Source organism: Convolutriloba macropyga, chromosome 4 (assembly GCF_964194025.1).
Source record: "Convolutriloba macropyga chromosome 4, txConMacr16.3, whole genome shotgun sequence".
Classification (NCBI taxonomy): Eukaryota; Metazoa; Xenacoelomorpha; order Acoela; family Convolutidae; genus Convolutriloba; species Convolutriloba macropyga.
The window spans coordinates 36,319,045-36,339,441 of record NC_134471.1 but is presented as its reverse complement, the minus strand read 5'-3'; the positions used below and the strand labels follow the sequence as shown (position 1 = coordinate 36,339,441).

Genomic DNA, 20,397 nt, shown 5'->3' with positions numbered 1-20,397 from the left:
TTGGAACTTAAGAACTAACTTGCCTAAGGAGAACAAAACAATAGCGCTAGTCTTGAAATACAATAGAAAAAGGGAAGAATCTTTAAAATCTTTCACCTGATAAGCAGATCAGTTAATGGTTACGAGCCCGATAAAATAAATTTGTTGGACAAAAACGGTCAATCATTTCTTAAGTTCAAAAAAGGTCAAAAATCATCATGGTCGAGTTCGAAAATTTCTGAGGTTTCAAAAACGGTCAAAAACAGTCAAAGTGGCTTGCTTTCTGATCTATTTGTTCTGGCCGATATCCAATGGTCTGTTCGGCTGGCCGAGAGACTCTGGCATAGAGTTTGATCGATCTGCACAAGGCCTATGGTACCTGGCCCTCAGTGATCTCCGTGGTCCAGACTTTGGTTTTTGATCAGACCCTTCGCGACCATCGTCCAGACTATCACACGATCGTAGCAGTTTCCCGACCCTATAATTTCGGTCGCACGATGACCCCTGTGTGCGACCCAAGTCGGTCTGATCAGAGGTGGCTTGAGTCTGGGACCTTGACCTGTGTCACAAAATAATTCCAAAGTGGTACGCGATAGTCAAAGTCATCTAATTATATCTTACTACAAATAAGGAGAAAAGAGTAAAAGTTACAATAACTGAATTGCAACTGTTTTATTTAGAACGTACGAAATAGAATGAGAATTTTGGACATTGTTGAACATAGGCAGCCAAAAGACAGTACGTATAGCACAAGGTTATATAATGTTTAAGGTCACGGCGGAGGATAGAAGGTCGAACTATAAATGAACAAGTATGATTAAACCCGATAGGTGGAACAATAGTTAAACTATTCGGTAACGCGATATTCAAGTAACGAAATTGAAATGGTCGCGTGTACCGCCACAACTTGGGTTGTCTGTTTGCTTTGGCCCCGTTGTAGCAAAGTCTGTTCGATCTGGAGCAAAACTGTCCTCCGGTCCGTTCTCTCTTCACCCCTGTCTCCATCTTAGGAGCTTAGCTCTTTTTGTCCGTACATGTCTTGGTTCTGCGACCTTACCTTCGGTCGTGAGGTTGTTCCATGCACTAAAGCTTACTTCTCAGAAAGCAATAACGCCAAAATTAAATGGTAGAGGCATAAGAAAAACTGTCTTAAGTAAAAGTTAAACTGTGTGTTTGAGTTTTGGATCAACTTTAAAAGTCCTAAAGCACACAAACATACTCGGATGATCGAATCTCTAAACTCACATTTACCCAAAGGAATTCTTTGTTTTTCCTGGTAAACTAACTGACCGATTACTGATAATATTTCATCAAAACAGTAGTTTCTCTACCAACGGAATAAAGTATGAAACTATGCACGGTTCAAACAAGGTCAGCTTAACTAAGTTATCTCTCCGTAAAGAGAAAGGTAATATTTAATTATAAGCTTAACTATGCGATGAAAGACATTGAACATTGCGTTCACGTTAAGATTCAAATCAATCGTCTTATATTATCGACTTAAAATGTTAAACGGAGACAAACTTGACAAGGATCTCAAAACTCCGTCAGAGGTTCCGAACGAATCGCTGGACGATATTTTCATAGAGACTGAATGGACCACGAAATGGCAAATGTGGATGTTGCTTTTGTCGACTTTGTCAATTGTTCACACTGGCATGTTTGTAATCGCGCCCAGTTTTTTCCGAGTGAAGGTTCCAGTCAGTTGTGTTGTGGCTCAGTGTCCTGAAGCAGAGCCGGATTGTGGGGTGAGTACGGATATCCAGACCATTGAATCCTAATAAATACCGCAGTCAAAAATGATGTGGGGTTGTTTGAGTCCGGAATCCAAGCTAATGCACTTTGATGGTGTTTTCGCACCAAAGGTGACGTGCCGAATTCAACCAACTTTGGACCAGATCATTTTTCGTCATCCGAGTTACTATGCGATTTCATAATGATAAAAACTCATTGTAACACATTTTAACAGTTTAACACATATATGCTTACTCGCAAGAACAGGTAAGGAAAATAAGGAAAAATATCAGCAACCTAAATAACCTAAATAACCGCAATAAAAACAACCTAAATATGAAATAGCTATATTTAATCGGACAAATTATCGACTTTTGACAAGCTTATCAAACAAACTTTCACCATTGCTATAGAGTACTTTTGAAATGCAACCGCGCTGTGGAATCACATAAAAATCTCATGTCAAAATTGACTTCAGATATTATGTACAAAAGCAATGATAATTAAACTATAAGAAAAACCAAATTGTTCCCACATGTTTCCCACAAATTCTCTTCCTGTAAAATTTCACTGCAAAAAGATTTTTCAAGAATACAAGAATATTTTTAAAAAGTAGGTCAGCTATATAATTTCGAACGTTTCGTCTCATTTTGACCATTTTTATCACATTTTTGATCAATTTTAAGATTGTATTTTTTGTTTATTTGCCTCCCTTTTAACTATTTCTGAGAGAAAATGGTTAAAATCATGTTATAATTATTGAGTCATTGTTTGCACATTTTTTTTAAAAAAGGAGGACTTACTACTGCTTTTCTTGTCTAGAGTATTTCTCGAATCCTTTGAGGCATAACGGGCCAATATATGCCATTTTAAATCAGTGCTATTTTAAAGCCAGCACTCCAACCATCATCATTTTTAAAGAACTCCAGTTATCGATGCTAATGTCTCTGACTAATTTTCTCAGTTTCTGAACAAGATTCGTTCCTATTTTCATCCTAAATTTGGCTACGTCAGCTCGAAGTTTACTTTTTCATACAATTGTATAATTTTTAGTCGTCTGAGGATCTAATATTTTTAGTTTTACGAAGAAATGAAGAATTAGTGATTTGTCAAAAATAATAGATTACTCAATGAACTTTAAATAATTCATATTCTTTCCCTTTCTTCAACCAACTGAAACTTTGATGAAATAGATAATTTTGGAGTGTAATGCTTTTTCCTGACAAAAACTGGATTTTCCAGTTTCCTTAAAAAAGGGGGAAGAGGATAATTTGAATGGTGTCCATGGATCTTTATATTTTGTCCTTGTTTATTTGTTAAATTTGACATAAAATATTGGTTTATAGTTTCAAAGTTTTCAGATAGAAGAAACTCTATCCGCAATAAATTTATTATGACCGCTTGCCAATCGAACGCTCAAAAATTACATGCAGTACAATAATTTTTTGTGTTCCCATCAACATAGCTAGCTTGAAAGTTTGGTGTTCAAATTATTTCTGAGACAAAAAATATTCGCTGACGTTAGATGAAAATTTTTAATTTGTGTGCTCAGCTTTTGATATTTTCTAATTTTTTAAAGCTCCATGTCCAGTTTGTTGGTTGACGTTCAAAGTTCATTAGTTTTTAATCTGAGGTTGCTGATGTTTTTTGACCGGATAAACATTGACATACACAAAATTTTGAATTTCCTTAAATCAGATATATTTAGTTGTGCTAAACCGAATATGTGATAACTCCTTGATAACCAAGCTGACGTGTGAAGCAGTAAAATACTGTTTATTGTTCCGACCTCACTTGTGGGGGGGGGAGCAACTATATACTCAAATGGGTTTTTTTGTTCAGTCAATTTTGGCCGATCGATATATTCATCGCAGAGAAATGTGAGTGGTATCATTGAAAAGCTGGTCCAGCGTAGAATTCAAAATTAAAAAGGTTTATTGATTTTCGTTTTTTTTTCGAGGAGTTATCGAGGATGGAAATTTTGTGTGAACACGGGATATTTGTTCACTTTTAGTGTGATTTTTCTTCAAATTAAGATATTTTCTATAATTATAGTAATTCAAACTTTAATTTCTTGCTGGAAAATGACACAATTTTGAGTTCCTAGTAGACTAAAGGCGTTAAAAAGACTAGTTTTGGTCCCATAGGGGGTTCAATATCAAAAAAAATTGAATTCTATTTGAGAGCTCTTTTATTATTATAAAATTTTTCTACTTATTTTTTTGCTTTTTTAAGTGACCTAGAGACAAGTCACTTTTAATATCGCGATTCCGTTAATGACAAACCTCCTTTACAGTCAACTGAAACCGAGTGAACAAAAAAAATCGTTTTCAAAGAATTGCTCATTTTTTGGCTTCGACTCTGAGTTTTTCTAATTTCAAAAGAAATTTTGAATTCCTTTTTGAAGTTTTACTAATTTTTTGCAGTCTTATGGCACGAAATCATTGACTAACAGTGGAATATTTTCCATAATGAGATTTAAGTGAACATATCTAGTGATTTGAGGGGACAGCTAAAAGCTGTTAAGACTTTAAAAATAATTTTTTGGAAATTTTTTTCGAACATTAACCAATCCTAAACTTATTATCGTGAAGTGTAAGTCAGACTCTGCGATGACAGTAGCCTCTTTCGTTTTACTGTAACCAAATTTGATCTGGCTAGTTTTTTTTCTAATTTTTAGTTATGTCAGTTCAATGACACAAGATTTCAAAAACTTTTTGAAATTTTTTTTGGATATTTCCGTATTTTTCGTTACTTTTGAAATCTTATCACAGTATCCAAAAATGACAGCTCCTATTGGCTTAATTAACCCTCAGTGGATCACAGATAAAAGTTTCAGAGCAAAGCTTACGGTTTAAATAGCTTCGACCTTTTCTTCTAGCACTTTTTACTGAATTTTTGGTTTTTCACCTGTTTTTGTTGTTATTGTTTTCATAGACATAAGACTTGTTGGGATGTCATATTGATCACCTATGCATGATTAACATCCCTATACTCCCATTGGGGCATATTTGAAGGTATTTATTGACTTCAGTCGGAAATTATTGAATTTAATGACTGTTAAGTATTTAAAGATAATTTTTCGAAAATTTTGTTGAACCTTAAACAATCTTAAAAATTTCGTGAACTGTTAGTCAGTCTAAGTTTTGATAGAATCCATTTGCTTCCTAATGGAACTAAAAGTAATCTCTTTAGCGGTTTTATCTTCCAAATTTTGCTTTAATGAATTCCGTGATAAAAGAATTCAAAATTAAAAAAAAATTGATATTTTCGTATTATTGGTTACATTTGAACTCTTATCATTTAATCCAAATATTATACACATTATCCAAATATTCTTTTAATGCCATTGGCATAAAGAAGACATTCAGTGGATCACAGATAAAGTTTTCAGAGAAATGCTAATTGTTTAAATGGCTTCGAAATTTTCTTCTCGCACTTTTCTAATGAATTTTGGTTTTCACCGTTGCTTTTTCTGAGTCTTAGGACTTATTGTGATGTATTATTGATTAACTATGCAAGAAAAACATTTTTTCCCGCCTTCGTGTTATTTTTGAGCGTAGTTATTGACCTCCATTCAATGCTTTTGAGTTTAAAGGCTGTTAAGACTTTAAAAATAGTTTTTCGAATTTTTTTTCTCAAAATTGACCATTCCTAAATTTATTTTCGCGAACTGTTTGTCAACCCTAGTACTTACATGGTTTTTTTAATTTCTACTCCAGCTAAAAATAATCTTGTTAGTGGCTTTATTTTCTACCTATTAGGTTAAAAACTTCAAGGCCACTAGTTTATAATTTTTTTTTAATTTTTGGGTACTTTTTCTTATTTTTGGATCCTTTTAAAATCTTATCAGATTATCCTATTACTGGTAGTTCCCATTGGTTTACGAAAGACGTTCAACGGATCATAGATAAAGTTTTCAGAGAAGAGCTTATGATTAAACTTTCTTCGACACTTTCTTCTGGCACTTTTCTACTGAATTTTTAGTTTTTGCCTGTTTTGTTGTTGTTTTCATCGTCAATAACTTCTTGTAAGGTCATATTGATCAAATATGAATGACAAAAAAACTTGTTGCCGCATGGAGGCATAATTTCGTGTATTTAGTGGATTCCGTTGAACGCTTATGAATTTAATGGCGTTGACACTACGAGTTTTCTCAAAAATTTCGTGGCTCTAATGTATTTGTTCATATTTGATTTTTTTAAATTATATTGATAAAAAAGAGTTATTGCATTATTGTTAAAAATTTTTTGAACATAGAAAAGTTTTTAGTGAAAACCTCATTCTTTAATGCCTTCCACACTTTTCTCGCTCAATTTTTTTCTTGAAATTGCGGTTTTTGCCCGTTTTTGTTCTTTAGTTAGCCGTAAACTGCTGACAAGTCTCTTAAGCTTGTAATTGAGGATTGAAATAAATATGTTACCCGAAACTTTGAGTTCGTAGCTTTTGGTCTTAAAGTTTCTGATATACATTTTTAAATAATTTTCACAATATCTGGTTTTTGTTGTTCTTTTCGTCAAATTGTAACTTATTTTCATCAATGAGAGGTAACATCCAATTTCTTGTGTTTCAAAAAATAACATATCTACTGATATTCTTTGTCGCCGATGCATTGTTTGTTGGACAATATGCTTTTCTATAAACGATTTTTGAGTGGTAATTTTTTGCGTTTCTTTTTCTCTTCTTTCAGAACAATCGAGTAGTAACAGATACCAATGGTTTTCAAATGTGGCCCAAATCAACTTAGTTAATATCTCAGTATAATTCCTTCAACTGAAATATTAGAACTAATAATTCAATGGAAAATACATAATATTCAGATAATAGCTAATGATTTTAATGGTAGCAATAATTTGTGCTTTCGCAAATCGTTTGTAATATTTTAAAGTTTTTCTTTAGTTCATTTCTATGGCTTAATCTACACAAAGACTGTTTCCTTTGGTTTTGTAATAACATTTTAGTAAATTATCAAAGATTATTTAGTTAAAAGCTAATGATTTTTAAGGATTTTGAATTTTCTTGGTTTAAAAAATGTTGACTAATTTTTGAATTTCGCCTCATTGATCGTTTTCTTTGTTGACTTGCTACACAGTCTCCTTAAGGAAACTTTCCATCCACAGATAGGAGAAAGTAAATTTGAGTAAATAAGGTTTTATCTGACTGCATTTTGACGTTGTTACTACGTGCTTTTAAATTTAGATTTTCAGTTTTTGCCGTGAAATTTTCGTTTTGCTAATTTTGTTGTTTGCTTTTTTTGTCTCGTAGTCTGTTTAATGTCACATTTCTTTGGCGCTGTAATGAGGCATGGCAATATGTAATTCAATTAGTAGATATGTTGTGTAGCGATTGCTTTAAACTTATACATCTATTTTTGTTATCTCTTCATTTCGTTGACAATCACGTCAAAAATGTAGATGATCGAATATCATGTGCGAACACACATTAACGAGCCGCCATGTTAAATATTAAATTACAAGTTTTTTAAAATTTTATCCTTTGATCAGATTTATTCAATTTAAGTTTCGTTTTTGCAGATTTAGGACGATTCAAATAGTGTAGTTTCCCTTTTTGGTAATCACAAAGTCGCTATTACTGTTGATCAAGTTGTATTATTAAATTGGTTTCGTTATTGAGGCTTACTAAGCACCAAAAAAATTGTTTTTTTTTGAAAATTTATTATTTGGTTTCCTGGATTGCAATACTATCAGCTGAGCGATAAAGTCAAAGAAAAATAGGAGGACCATCAATTGTGTGTTCATAAACCAAAAGGTAGTGTTTTTGTTTATTTTGCTTGGGGTGGGTATTCAGAGCATTTTTAGTTGGTAATTGTGATATCAAACTGATGACAAATTATATTTTTACACGATCTAAATTTTGTTGATTTCTTTAATGATGTTGATATTGTTGCAATAATTTTTTTTCCTGATTTCGTAATTATGGTCGTTTCTAATGGGGATGGAATTGAGCAAAGTCTTTGAAAGCAGGAAGCATTTGCGGAAAGTCCAAAGAGTTTTCTTGCCAAAACCGACAATCTTTTCTAATTCTGAAGGGCTCCCGGAAGTTTTGTGGACCTCGAACAGCTTACTGCAAAGTGAAATGTAAATTTTTAGACTAATAGAGGGGTTAAAAGATAGAGGAGTTAAATGATAGGGGGTTAAATGAATAGGGGTGAAAAAGCGGGACACCAAATTTTTAATAGCAGAAACGTCTGATGAAGTGCGTTTTACGTTTATTTAATTTTCACATTTTATTTTTTTTCGGTGCTGACAATTTTTGGATTTATTGTTTTGACTAGCGTCCATTAACCAACTAAATTTGTCAAAATGGTTTTCATTTCAAACGTGTTTAATCGTTAGGAAAAGTTAGAGCTTCTTACGATAAAAATAATCCCATAAGTGATTCCATAGGCGATGGCCGACTTGAAATCCAACGGCAGTAGATACTTTCAGTGCCTGTAATAGTTGAGTCTTTCCAATTATTGATTCTGATGAAGGCGAAATGCAAAGACAGGATGAATGATGATGTGCGTGCAATATCCTTGAAGACGAAATATTTGGAAAACTTGAGTATGTTGACAGTTACCAAACTGATTATAATTGTACCTACAAATCGCAAAAATAAATTAATTGCGCTTAACCGTGAAAATAAATCAAATGTTTTAAATGTCATTTTTTCAAAAAAAATTTCTCAGCGCCTGTGAAATTTTTTGGTGTAAGAAAACCTTGCGACATTAACCTTCTCAGTGAACTTATATATTGTATTGTGCGTAAATATTAATCTGGAAACGTTCTGTGATAGCTAAGTGGTCACAACTGCTAACCAGCATCCTGGATAATTGTGCCAAAACACCAGATGACGAACTAATTTGGCAGAAACTGTTTTCAGATTCGAAGTACATCCTGCGTGCGAGCAACCGGGGAGGTAAGAAGCATAAACGAAATCAGGATCAGAGGCTCTCCGATCGCATCGATCGATGGATTTCGGGTGAATATGCAAACCTTTGGACAGAAGCTTTGTCAATGAAACAAGCGAAGAGAAGTTCCACAAAAGGAATAGAAGAATTAGCCAGCAGAGCTAAGAGTCTATGTTTGCAGGAAAAATTTGGTCGCGCTGGAAAAATCCTGTCGTCTGAGGCACCTGCGCCTAATATAAGAGCTACTCTGAAAGTACTAGAAGAGCTACATCCCAAAGAAGCGCCTCCAACCTTGCTCCAACCTGATAATGTTGCATCAAGTGCGTATCAATTTAACGAAAACATAGTTTTTGAACAATTGAAAATTTTCGGCAAGTACACTGCAGCTGATTCTAGATGTATCCAGAACATCAATTACACGCAGTAGAGTGTACTGCTCCCGACCACTCTGAATCCACCCTTGAAGCAATAACAAGGTTTGTAAAAACTGTAAGCAGGTGTAAATTCTTCAATTGTTTCAATCGCCATCTGCAGCGCATGGCTCACCGCTCTATACAAAAAGAAAGGAGGAGTACGCCCAATAAATATCAGTGAAATCTTGAGGCGCTTTATTGATAAATATTTTGTGAAAGAAGCAAAATCAGATGCAATTGAGTAGTTGGATACCATTCACCTAGAGGTTGGAGTCAGCGGAGGTGCGGAAGCAATCATCAACGCTGCGAAATTCACTTAAGCAAAGATCCTAAACGCTGACTCTAAGGAAGAAGTGCTTCAAATTGCCTTCCGAAATGCCCTTAATTCGGTTATACGTTCACACTTACTGCAAGCAGCATGCGATTTCATACCATGAATTGCAGTCTTCACAAATTTTTGCTACTCTCAGCATGTTCCATTATTGTATAATAACAGCAGTCTTCAAGGTGAATCGGTTGTTCAAACAGGAGACCCCCTGGGTTCACTTCTCTTTTCGTTGACGTTATGGCCTGTAAAGAAAAAACAAGAGACGCGGTTCCAAATCTTGCCCAGCACACTTGGTATTTGGACGATGGATTCTTTGCAGGTTCCGAAGATCAAATCCAAACAATGCTCGATATCTTAGACAATTAAGGTCCAAAAAGGGGTCTGTATTTGAGTAAAAACAAGTGCAAACTCCGGTCAATTGTAGATCTACCCTCAGTTGATCAAGAAGTTACAAGAAATACGGGCAGTGGTATTGAAGTACTGGGTGCCACTGCCGGATCAGCAGAATTTGTTTATTCTTGCTTGCAGAAACGTGTTCAAAAGAATGTGTCGCTCTTGGAGAATTTGAGTTATCTGGCTGATCCTCAATGTGCTCTCGGCATACTTCGTTATTGCTTAGAGACACCAAGGTTAGTCTACTCTCTAAGCACTATCACGACGACAAGAAATCTAATCAATGTTCTAAAAGTCTTGGATTCCGGCCCACGGGATGCGTTAGATCAAAACATAGGTACTGTCACCTGTGACAATGCATGGAAGCAGTGAAACTTGCCGATAAACATTTCTGGCCGCGGAGTGCGACAATCGCAAGAGCAATACAGGGCCGTATATGTGGGCTCAGTGTTAGCTTCTGATGACTTGATTCAGAAAACTACAAACCAGCGCACTTCAGATAGGGGAGTTTTTAAAGAACTCTATTTAAGCCTTGAACCTTTCAACTTGACTTCCTACACACAGAAGAAAATTCAAGAAGCTGTAGATACTGAATAATTGTCTGAGCTGCTAAGAAATCAGTCGCCAAACAGGGAGAAAGCAAGACTGCAATCACTCTGTTTGACTCAGTCAGGCGCATAGCTTGCGGCACCTCCAGTTTCTGTTTTAGGTCTCCATCTCAGTCCCAGTGAATTTCAATTTAGTGTCAAGTGCAGACTAGGGATTGCAGTTTACGAAGATGAAAGAAAATGCCCTTACTGCGGGTCTGGGACCCTTGACATTTTTGGTGACCACGCCGTCATTTGTCACGGAAAGGGGGATGCAATTCACGGCATGATAGGGTTTGTGCCCGTAATGCATCAGCTTACGCAGCAGCTATCCTGTCCCCAGTCATCGAAAAACGGAACTTTATTGCTGGAAACAGTTCTCGCCCTGGCAAAACATTTCTGCCTTCATGGAAATTAGGCCGTTCAGCTGCTCTAGACGTCACCGTAACTTCTCCACTGCAACCAAACGTTATAAATCATGCGGCAGAGCAGTCTGGTTACGCGATTGAAGCGGCCGAAGAGCAAAAGTATGCACAACACGAAAATAGTTGCTCTGAGCAAGGCATTTTGTTTGTTCTTCTTGCTGTTGATTCATTGGGCGGTCTGTCAGTTACTCTCAAGAAAACGTTGAAGCGCAAAACTCTCTGTTAGCTTAAAGCAGGAATTATCAGTAGCATGGACGTGCTATCGCTTTTGATAGATTGGTTCAGTCGGTTTTCGTTGTGATTGTACGAGGATCGGCTGGCTACCATGTTGCTTGCACGAGTCCCCTAACCCCGACTGTTGCAATGTTTTTGGGCAAATTCTACTTTGAGCACAATCATTGTGAACTCCAAGAAGAGTGGGGTCATTTTAGAGGTGAGGTGCCACCAATGAGAGGGGACCTTCGTTTTTGTAAGTATTGTCTCACCCAACGAGCGGGGAGAACGTAAATAAATTTCAAGTGTTCAGTGAAGATTGAAAAGAGAAGAATTCTGAAATTTAAGGGGAACATGACTGATGTTATAGAGAGCGGTTGAGAAGAATGAAGAATTCTTCAACAAAACAAACATTCCCTATTTGAACTTTTAATGAGGAAAAGACTTTTGATTCTGAATCAAAGTTTGATAACAAAGATTTTTATTAATCCATTATATATATAAATTTAACCTTTAATCATGAAAAAAAGGAAAAAAAATCTGTTATACGTAGAGCAGCCTACCAGCCTTCTTTTTGAATCATCTCTATTTTGAGTCTTCCTGGTTATCAACGAAATCTGCCTGAGATCGCTTGATGCTTCTGATCACCTAACTATCCCAGGATGTGACTTGAACCCTTTTATCTATGTTATCTATGTTAAAAAGCCGATTGCAGGGGTGTGTTGAACGGTGAAAGTGTTTAGAACCTCATCACGGGGAAAAGTAACAATTTGGCTGAGATAAGCAATTAAAATAAATTGAAAACCGAATTTTGTTGGTCTATTCGATCATATTGAAGAAACGATTTTGATGATATCTTAGTAAAGCGATTTAAGTGGATACACAGGATGAGGTCCGCGACCCAAGACAGGTATTGGCCAGACCGACCTAGGTCGCGGACAGGGGGTTCCAGACCAACCATATTGGTCAGGCCGAACAGACCTTGGCCACCATTGGCATGAATGAACAGACCGTTATCCAGACCATAATATTCGGAGATCAACTGAAGTTGAAATTTTAGGAAAAAGAGCATAATAGATCCAGACCATAATATCCAGACCATAATATTCGGAGATCAACTGAAGTTGAAATTTTATGAATTGATTAAATTATTAATGACAACAATGATTTTTAAGACAAAGAGAGAAAGATAAACAATTTTTAGTCAACAGCGCCTTAGCCCTCGTTTTTTTTAAATCTTTTAAGGTTCCTGCAATAGCTGTGGATCCCTGTGAGTACCAATGCGATTATGACGATCTTCATTTCAACTACTCTGGCACTGGTCTCTCATCATCACTGCAGGAAACATACAATCTTGTGTGTGACAAAGAAATCCTACTGGAAGTGCATGCCAGCTGCTACTTTTTAGGTCAGTATACGCACAGCAATATGGCATGTTGCTCCTGAACTAGTGAAAGCTTTAAAAATGTAGAGAAAATATTGAACTAATGTGTAGCCATCTTTTTTTCTTTCAAGGAACCTATATGTCACACAGTTTCACAGAACGATCCTTGTGTGACTCAAATAACTAATTCATGAGCGCTGTATGAAGTCAAAAAATGTATCAAATATATGATCGCCGTGGTAGATCGTGGGAGAAAAGTATTTGCAGAAGCTTATACTGAGACTGTATGAACTCATTTATGCTCCATTTATGAATACTAAGAAATTGTATATGCGGGTTCTTCGTACTGATACAATGAACAAATATGATACCTATATGACTTAAATAATTCATATGATAATTGTACGACTACAAAAACATCATGAATAATATTGATAGAGCCAGAGTAGTTTTATCGAAAAAATGCAAAGCAATTCTATTGATAATTTGTCCTGCAGTGTAACTTATTTTTCAAAACTAATATTTCAGCGTAAATTTTTGGAAAATTGTATATTTGCCCAAAATGTGACCTTTTTTGAAACCTCCACTTGTTTGCTGAAAAGTCAGAGTTGAATGCCTTAAATTAATTTTGCAATTTCTGTTTGACCTTTACTTGGGATTAATTCAGATTGTATAAGGCCTAGTAAAAAATTGAACACTGTATGTTCCCAGATGCTATATAAATATACACATGTTAGTCAGCGTGCATTTTCTTGAGTTGTCATTAATCAATAGCTAACAATTACTTTTTAAATAACAAATATGAACATTAATTACTGAATTTAAACGCTTTCCAACTCATCGAGACATAATATATTTGTCCAAGATCTTTCTTGAATTGTTCCATAAAAAATTTCTGCTATATTGATTTGTGCTGTGAATTTTTTTAGATCTAAAAACCATTTCAGCAAAAATTTTTTATTCTGAAATTTTTTTCCTTACAATACTATTATCCAGTGACAATGAAGATGATTTTCTGTTAAGTAAGCGATCACCACGGATTGATTAGATTCCAATAGTAGATCTTAATTTCAGTATTGGAACAGAGTTGCGTAAGGACCATGTACAAAATAAATTGACAGTCTTTTCAAACAAAATTCATAAAAAAATTTCGAAAAATTTGAACATAGGTTTGAGGTTTCGAGTATAATCATGTGTGATAGCACTTATGATATTTCATTAAATTGGTTTTGCACTGACTGGCAGCAATTATCCGAATAAAAATCACTAAAATTTTCAGATATATATTTTTGAATAGATTTTTTTGCGGATGTCTTTTCTAATTCAGATGTACAAATTAGTATATTTGCAATATATCTGAGCGCTGAACAAGTCTTATAGTTTGAATCAGTCTTATACTGAGTAAAGATTAGATAATCAATTTCAAAGTTTTAGTATCTGTATGATCGCTACTTTACGACAAAGGAGTCATAAAAAAATTTTTGGTTTCGGACGAATTATGTGAATTTTGAATATCATTAAACCTCATTTGCATGAAGCGCAACTCAGGACAAGGTAATAAAACACTGTCAATAAGCACTTTAAAATAAAATTCCTTTTAACTTCTGTTTTTTGTAATGGTAAAAATAGTCATATTTTAGCATAAGAGTGTTATGATCAGTCATTCGTACAGAATTTTCCAATATATTTGCGCGCTCAGATCTGAAACTTTGAAAAAGGAATTAATTTAGAAATTTTATTGCGTAACAAGGCTTTGATTTTAAGTCAATTCCTCAATAGAAACATTCAATATAAATATCAACTCAAATTTAATTTTTTCCCATTAGGAGCTTTGAACTACAGGCAGTACGGAGTATAAAAATCTGAACAGCTGTCTTGTATTTTTAAAAGTGTATGAAACAAATTTGAACAACTTTTGCTACACTTGCTATCAGTTGCAATGGCTATCAGGCTTAAGAAACTTTTAGCGCAAAAAATTTTCCGAATGGCTTTGGTGGAAGGCTTGCGTGGAAATTCATTTAAGGGGTATGATTTTCTGCTATTGGAATTTTATAGGTTTAGGAAAGATAAAGTGACCCCAAATTCCGCACTCATTTGAACGTAATTAATATATATATATATATATATATATATAAATATTTATATATATATATATATATATGTGTGTGTGTGTGTGAGAGAAATTGTAAATGAAAGATTGGTGTTAAAAAGTATTGAAAAAAACCCGAATGAGATGAGAGGTATATTTTAAACCATTTTTAGGAGGCCCGAATTTTGAAATTGCATAATACAAAATTTGAATAAAATGCCATAGAAAATTTAATGTGGCCTTATTCGGCGCCGTACAAAGTTTCGTAACTTTTCTTTGGCACCATATAAGTCATAATAAGTTTTCAATTTTCGTCTCAGATGCTAACATTTTCCTCGTATTCGTACAATACCATTTACCAATATATGGTTTCCTGCTGATCATACAAAGCCAACGCAGAGAATATATTTTGATCTCAGTGATCTCAGATATTTTATCAAACCACTAAAAAATACAAATTGAGGTCAACAATTATCAAAAAATGAAAATAATTGGAAAAATGATGAGAACCTAAATATAAAATCACAATTTGCACCCTCGTCGAATTTGCCGTGTCGAATTTCCACCCCAAAAAGAAGTGAAATCAGGGGGTCAACCGGGAGAACTTTTAGCCAATTCACCTCAAAACTCTGACATCATTTATTTTGGGGGAAATAGGGTAATTCGATGCAAGTGTGGGTTGGGGGGGTAACGGGGGTTGTTGGGGGGAGGGGAACTGGTGAAAGAGTAGGAGTTTTTTAGGGGTAAAATGATCAAGCGTAGTGGTGTAATAGGGGGAGGGTAAAACGATGCAAGAGTAGGGAGTAATGGAGGATAGAACAAATCACGAATAGGGGTGAATTGGGGTAAAACAAGGCAATAGTAGGGGGTAAGGGGTGGGGGCAAAACGATGCAAGATTTCACTACTGCCTCACTAATGCCTCGTTTCACCCCCATTACCACCACTGATCGATAATTTTACCCTCATTAACCCCTTCTCTTGCCCCATTCCACTGGCTGGCCACACTCATACGTTGTGTTACCTCCATAGTTGCAGAGTGACAACTTTGAACCCGCAACCTCTGCTCCATGAGCCAGTGCGTCTTAGCCATGAGACCACCGACGTCTGCTCATACTAGCCATCCCATGTAACTGAAATAAACATTCTTATCCCTCACTATTGCATCTTTTTTGGCCTCTAAATTACCCCCTCATCTATTTGGATAGTAATTTTGGGGTTAAAATCTAACAATTCATATTTACTCCCCATTCCCCATTAACACCTTATCTTTGATCGTTTTACCTCTTAAATTTACCCGCTATTTAAAAATCTTTTTGGGGTTAGTTTTTTTCGGGGCGGGATGTTAAATTTTTTTGGGGTTGATATATGAAAATTCCCTCTTACTCCCCGTTACTCCCTCATACCTTACATCGTTTTACCCACTAAAATTACACCCTAATCTCTCATCTGTTTTGGGGAAAAATTTGATGCAAGTGTGTGTGTGTGTGTTTGTGTGTGTTTGTGTGTTTGTGTGTGTGTGTGGGGGGGGGGTGTAATGGGGCGGGGGTAATGGGGGCAGGGGGTAAAGTGCTGTAAGAATAGTGGGGTTAATTTGAAGTGTAGAATGATGCAAGAGTAGTGTGGTAGTTATGGAGTGAAATGATACAGAAGTCGGGGTTAATGGGGGTAAAACGACGCAAGATTAAAGTTAGGTGGGGGACGGGACGCGAGGTTAAATCAGTGCAAGAGTAGGGGGTTGACGGGCTCTTCACTCTCTCTCTCTCTCTCTCTCTCTCTCTCTCTCTCTCTCTCTTGTCTCGTTTTTATACCCATTAACCCGACTCTTGCATCGTTTTAGCTCCCATTAACCCCTACTCTTGCATCATTTTACCCCCTTTGGCAGCCCCACTTTTACATCGTGTTACCTCCATAGTCGCAGAGTGACCGCCTTGAACCCACAACCTCTTTCCCGTGAGCCAGTTCGCCCTACCCTCATACCACCCATGCTTGCTGAATACTTACCATCCCATGTATATGAATTAAATATTTTACAACCTCACTTTCTCATCATTTTACCCCTTAAAAATTACCCCCTCATCTTTTTGGTTGGTAATTTTGGTGTTAAAACCTAACAATTCGCCGTTACTCCCCATTAAAACTTTACCTTATAATGTTTTACCCTCAGAGTTACCCAATAATTTTACATGCTTTTGAGGGTATTACTTCTTTAAAATTATCCCTAATATTACATCTTTTTGGGGTAAAATCTAAAACTTTCCCGCATTACCCCCTAATCTTACATCGTTTACCCCCTAAGTTTACCCCCTAATCTTAAATCTTTTTGCCGGGTAATATTGGGGCTTAAAATCTTAAAATTCACCCCACCACCCCTCATTACCCTCCATTACCCCTCTAAGTTTACATAGATTTACCACCTACTCTTACATCATTTTGGGGGTAATCAGGGGTAATTCGACAAGGGAATCTTCAAACTATAGGCCAACCAAAGCAGAATTGAATGAAACAAGAGAAGAACTAACGGATGACTCTTATAAAGACATATATTGTCTTTGTCTGATCCTTGTATCACATTATATATTACAAATAGAGTAGGTGATGTATTTCATAATTTATTTATCACCTTGTATGATTACTACGAATTGGCAAAACGGGAATTTTTTCATTTTGGCAGGTCTTCTAATCGGCTCGGTTGTGGCTGGATTCATGAGCGACCGGTTAGGCCGAATAAAATGGATCAGAATATCCTACTTCATGGGCAGCATATTTGGGAGTCCTAATGGCTCTTTCTACAACCTACACTGGCCACGTTGTCGCGTGGTCCTTTATCAGCGGCACGTCTATAAGTACATGGGTATGCATTTTCGTATATACTTCGAGACTGTCAAATCCGATTTCCGAGCAATTGCTGGCCAGTACCTTGGCATTCTTTTTGGAGTCGGAATTATGGCAGGTGTTGGAATCTCGCTACTTTTTCCCAACTGGAGGCATTTGGTTCTGGCGTACTCTTTTATCGCTTTTTTGGATTTGATTCTGTCGTTTTGTATACATGAGAGCCCTCGATGGCTGTGGACCCGAAAACGGTACGAAGAAGCTTCGGAAATTATACGCTCGGCCGCCAAATTTAGCGGAACGCCGTTGTCAGATGAAACCGAAGAAATCCTAAATAATCTTTCCAAAAAAGGTGTTAGAAAAGAATCGTTTGTCAAAACTTGCATTTCTGACCTGAAAAAGAATTTTCAACTTTGACGAAACGAATGCAACCGACACGAAAGAAGTTTCAACGCAGGCATCAAAAAGGCAATATTCTGTCATCGACATTTTCAAATATCGACGATTGGCTGTTAGGATGATTCTTTTGGCGCTGCATTGGGTATGTGTTAACTGTTTATATTACGGAGTCCTTTTCGGCGCGTCGTTATTCAAGCAGAATGTTCACATTTATGCACTACTACAGGGTTTCGGAAGTTTTCTAGGTTGCATAATTGGGGCTATTTTGTTGAGGTTCTCGGCCGAAAACCAATCGTACTTTCCTGTTTATTTTTTGTAGGCACTACATTTTCAGTTTTAATTTTCGTTCCACAGTCTTGGAAATATGTAATTTTATTTTTCGCGTTCTCAGGAAAAGTATGTTTACAAATATTTTTCCAACTTTGCTATCAATGGACGGCCGATTTGATGCCGACTGTTGTGCGGACTTCGGGTCTGGGTTTCGGATCAATGATGGCACGAGCTACAGGTCTTGCAATACCATACGTGGGGCTACTAAGTACGTTTTGGGTGCCGTTGCCATTGTTATTTTACAGTTTGTTCGCGTTCTCCGTTATGATTGGCACATTTTTCCTGCCCGAGACGAGAGGGAAGCGACTTGCAAATACTATGGAGGAGGGTAATGTGTTTTGCACGAAATATGAAAAAGGACCTATGATTGAAAACTGACCATGTCTTGAAATTATAACTACAGTCGATTAAGTTTGTATATTTGTAATAACAGAGGATAATTTATAATTTTACTACAAGACGATGAAATATTTTCAACGCTGATATTCGTAGATCTTGCACAAAGTTTTGAAATTACACTTGCAAAGTTTTGTTGCCATCGGAAAACTATTGTGTCGAATAGAAACAATTTGTTGTCAAAACTGTTGCAAAGATCTTACAAACAGCGTTAAAGATGGATGGTAAGTTAGCTAAACCCTGTTCAGAAATTGACGTAAGGTCGGTTTAGCTGATCAAAACGGCGAAAGCCTTTATGTTTTTTGTTTTGTATCGTCGGATTGTTCGGTTTTTCAACTTTAGGAGTCATCGGTATGTTCGATTTCTTAGATTCGGTATTTTTAACCGCACTTTTTAAGCAAAAAAGCAAGCGAAAAATCACATTTGCTCAGTTTGCACTATAAATGAGCTAAAAAAGAAAATTTAACAATTTTCACTTATTTTCGAAGAAACTGTCTCCATGAGTTACGCTTGAAATTTGTGAGATTAAAATGCCATCATAACCTTTGACTACATCATAAACAAAAAAACACAATTTTTGTATAGTAAAAACGACCGTTTCTTTTGATTTAAAACGAATTTACCGAAGCGAAGAAACTGAAAAAGAAACCGAAAACTAACAATATCTTAGCTTAGCATCTATTTCTTTACAATTATTGATGTGTAAATGTCTTCTATATGATCTACGACAACAACCTGTGAATCCTCGTTACAATTTTCACATCGCCCGTTAAAAGGAGTTCATACTTTTCTCTTCGATTTGTAGCTTTTTCGCGTTTTCGTTAGAATCTGAAATCTTTAAACCAACGCAAGAGAATATTTTACTGAAAATTAGAAAAAAGATTGCTATTGTGGTTACTATATTTGAAGTAATTTTGTTGAAAAATGAGCAAAGTCTCACGAGTAAAACATTCCTAATTTTTTTTGACCGAAAATTATTTTCGCTCGAGTATTTCATTTGCGCTCAAAATAATCGAGGTTTAGACAAAAATTAGCAAAACTACTCACGGTAAACATAAATATTAGTAGTTGCCAATTCTCTGAGGTACAATATGCGAGAAATTATAAATAAGCGATAAAGGATCGTTTCTGCAAGTTTCCCCAGCCTTATATAGCCGTTAAATTTGCACTCCCCAAAATCTAAGTTTTCGCGAATTGCAAGAGCATATTTGCATTTCATTGAAACAAGAGTGTCTAGGTAGATTGAAGGCACTTTTAGAATAGTTTCCTTAAAATTTTTTTGAAAATCAAGCCCTTATTGTAGCCGATAACATCAAAAATGATCCAATACAGAAATTTTTATTGATGCTTACGTTATATGCAACAAATTTTGGTTGAATACGTAATACTTTCAAACCATAGCTGTGCCAGCTTTTAGTAAATGCATATTGCTCGTACATGTTCACGTATACACATTCACTTCTTCGCTTTTACCGAGTATTTAACTAAGCTTATATTAGTAATGATGGCACCGTTACAGGCATTTTTGTTTGTAATAAAAATATCGAATTTCAACTTCTCACTGTTTATATATTTAAGAAAAAATAGATAGAGCACATCAAAAAAAAATTTCCAATCAGATCTCAATTATTGTCTCCGTTTTAGTATTACATGACCAGATTTTTTTTAAAAAAATTAAACAATTTAAAAGAAACCGATAATTTTAAAGAGAATATTTGAGCTCACAAAAGTATAAGCACAAGATCATAGAGAATAGTCGCCAACAGAAATTTCATTGATATGTAAAAACAGTAAGCAGAGGCAAAGCTGTCAATTGAACGAACTGTCAGTGAAATGAACGGAAAATTTGAAAAAAAGAGTACCAAAGCCAATTAAAGACTGTTTTGCGTGTGTTCTAGTTGTTTATCCCTTTTTTCTGTAACATTTTACAGGCGCCTATACTGAAATGTCTATAATTTGACGATTAAAACTAGATTAAACTTCC

General features: G+C 35.7%; 1 pseudogene; it reads left to right on the top strand.

Annotated features, from left to right (window-relative positions):
* Positions 1–1,389: 1,389 nt before the first annotated feature.
* Positions 1,390–18,462, top strand: LOC142338409 (organic cation transporter protein-like; annotated as a pseudogene).
* Positions 18,463–20,397: the final 1,935 nt, after the last annotated feature.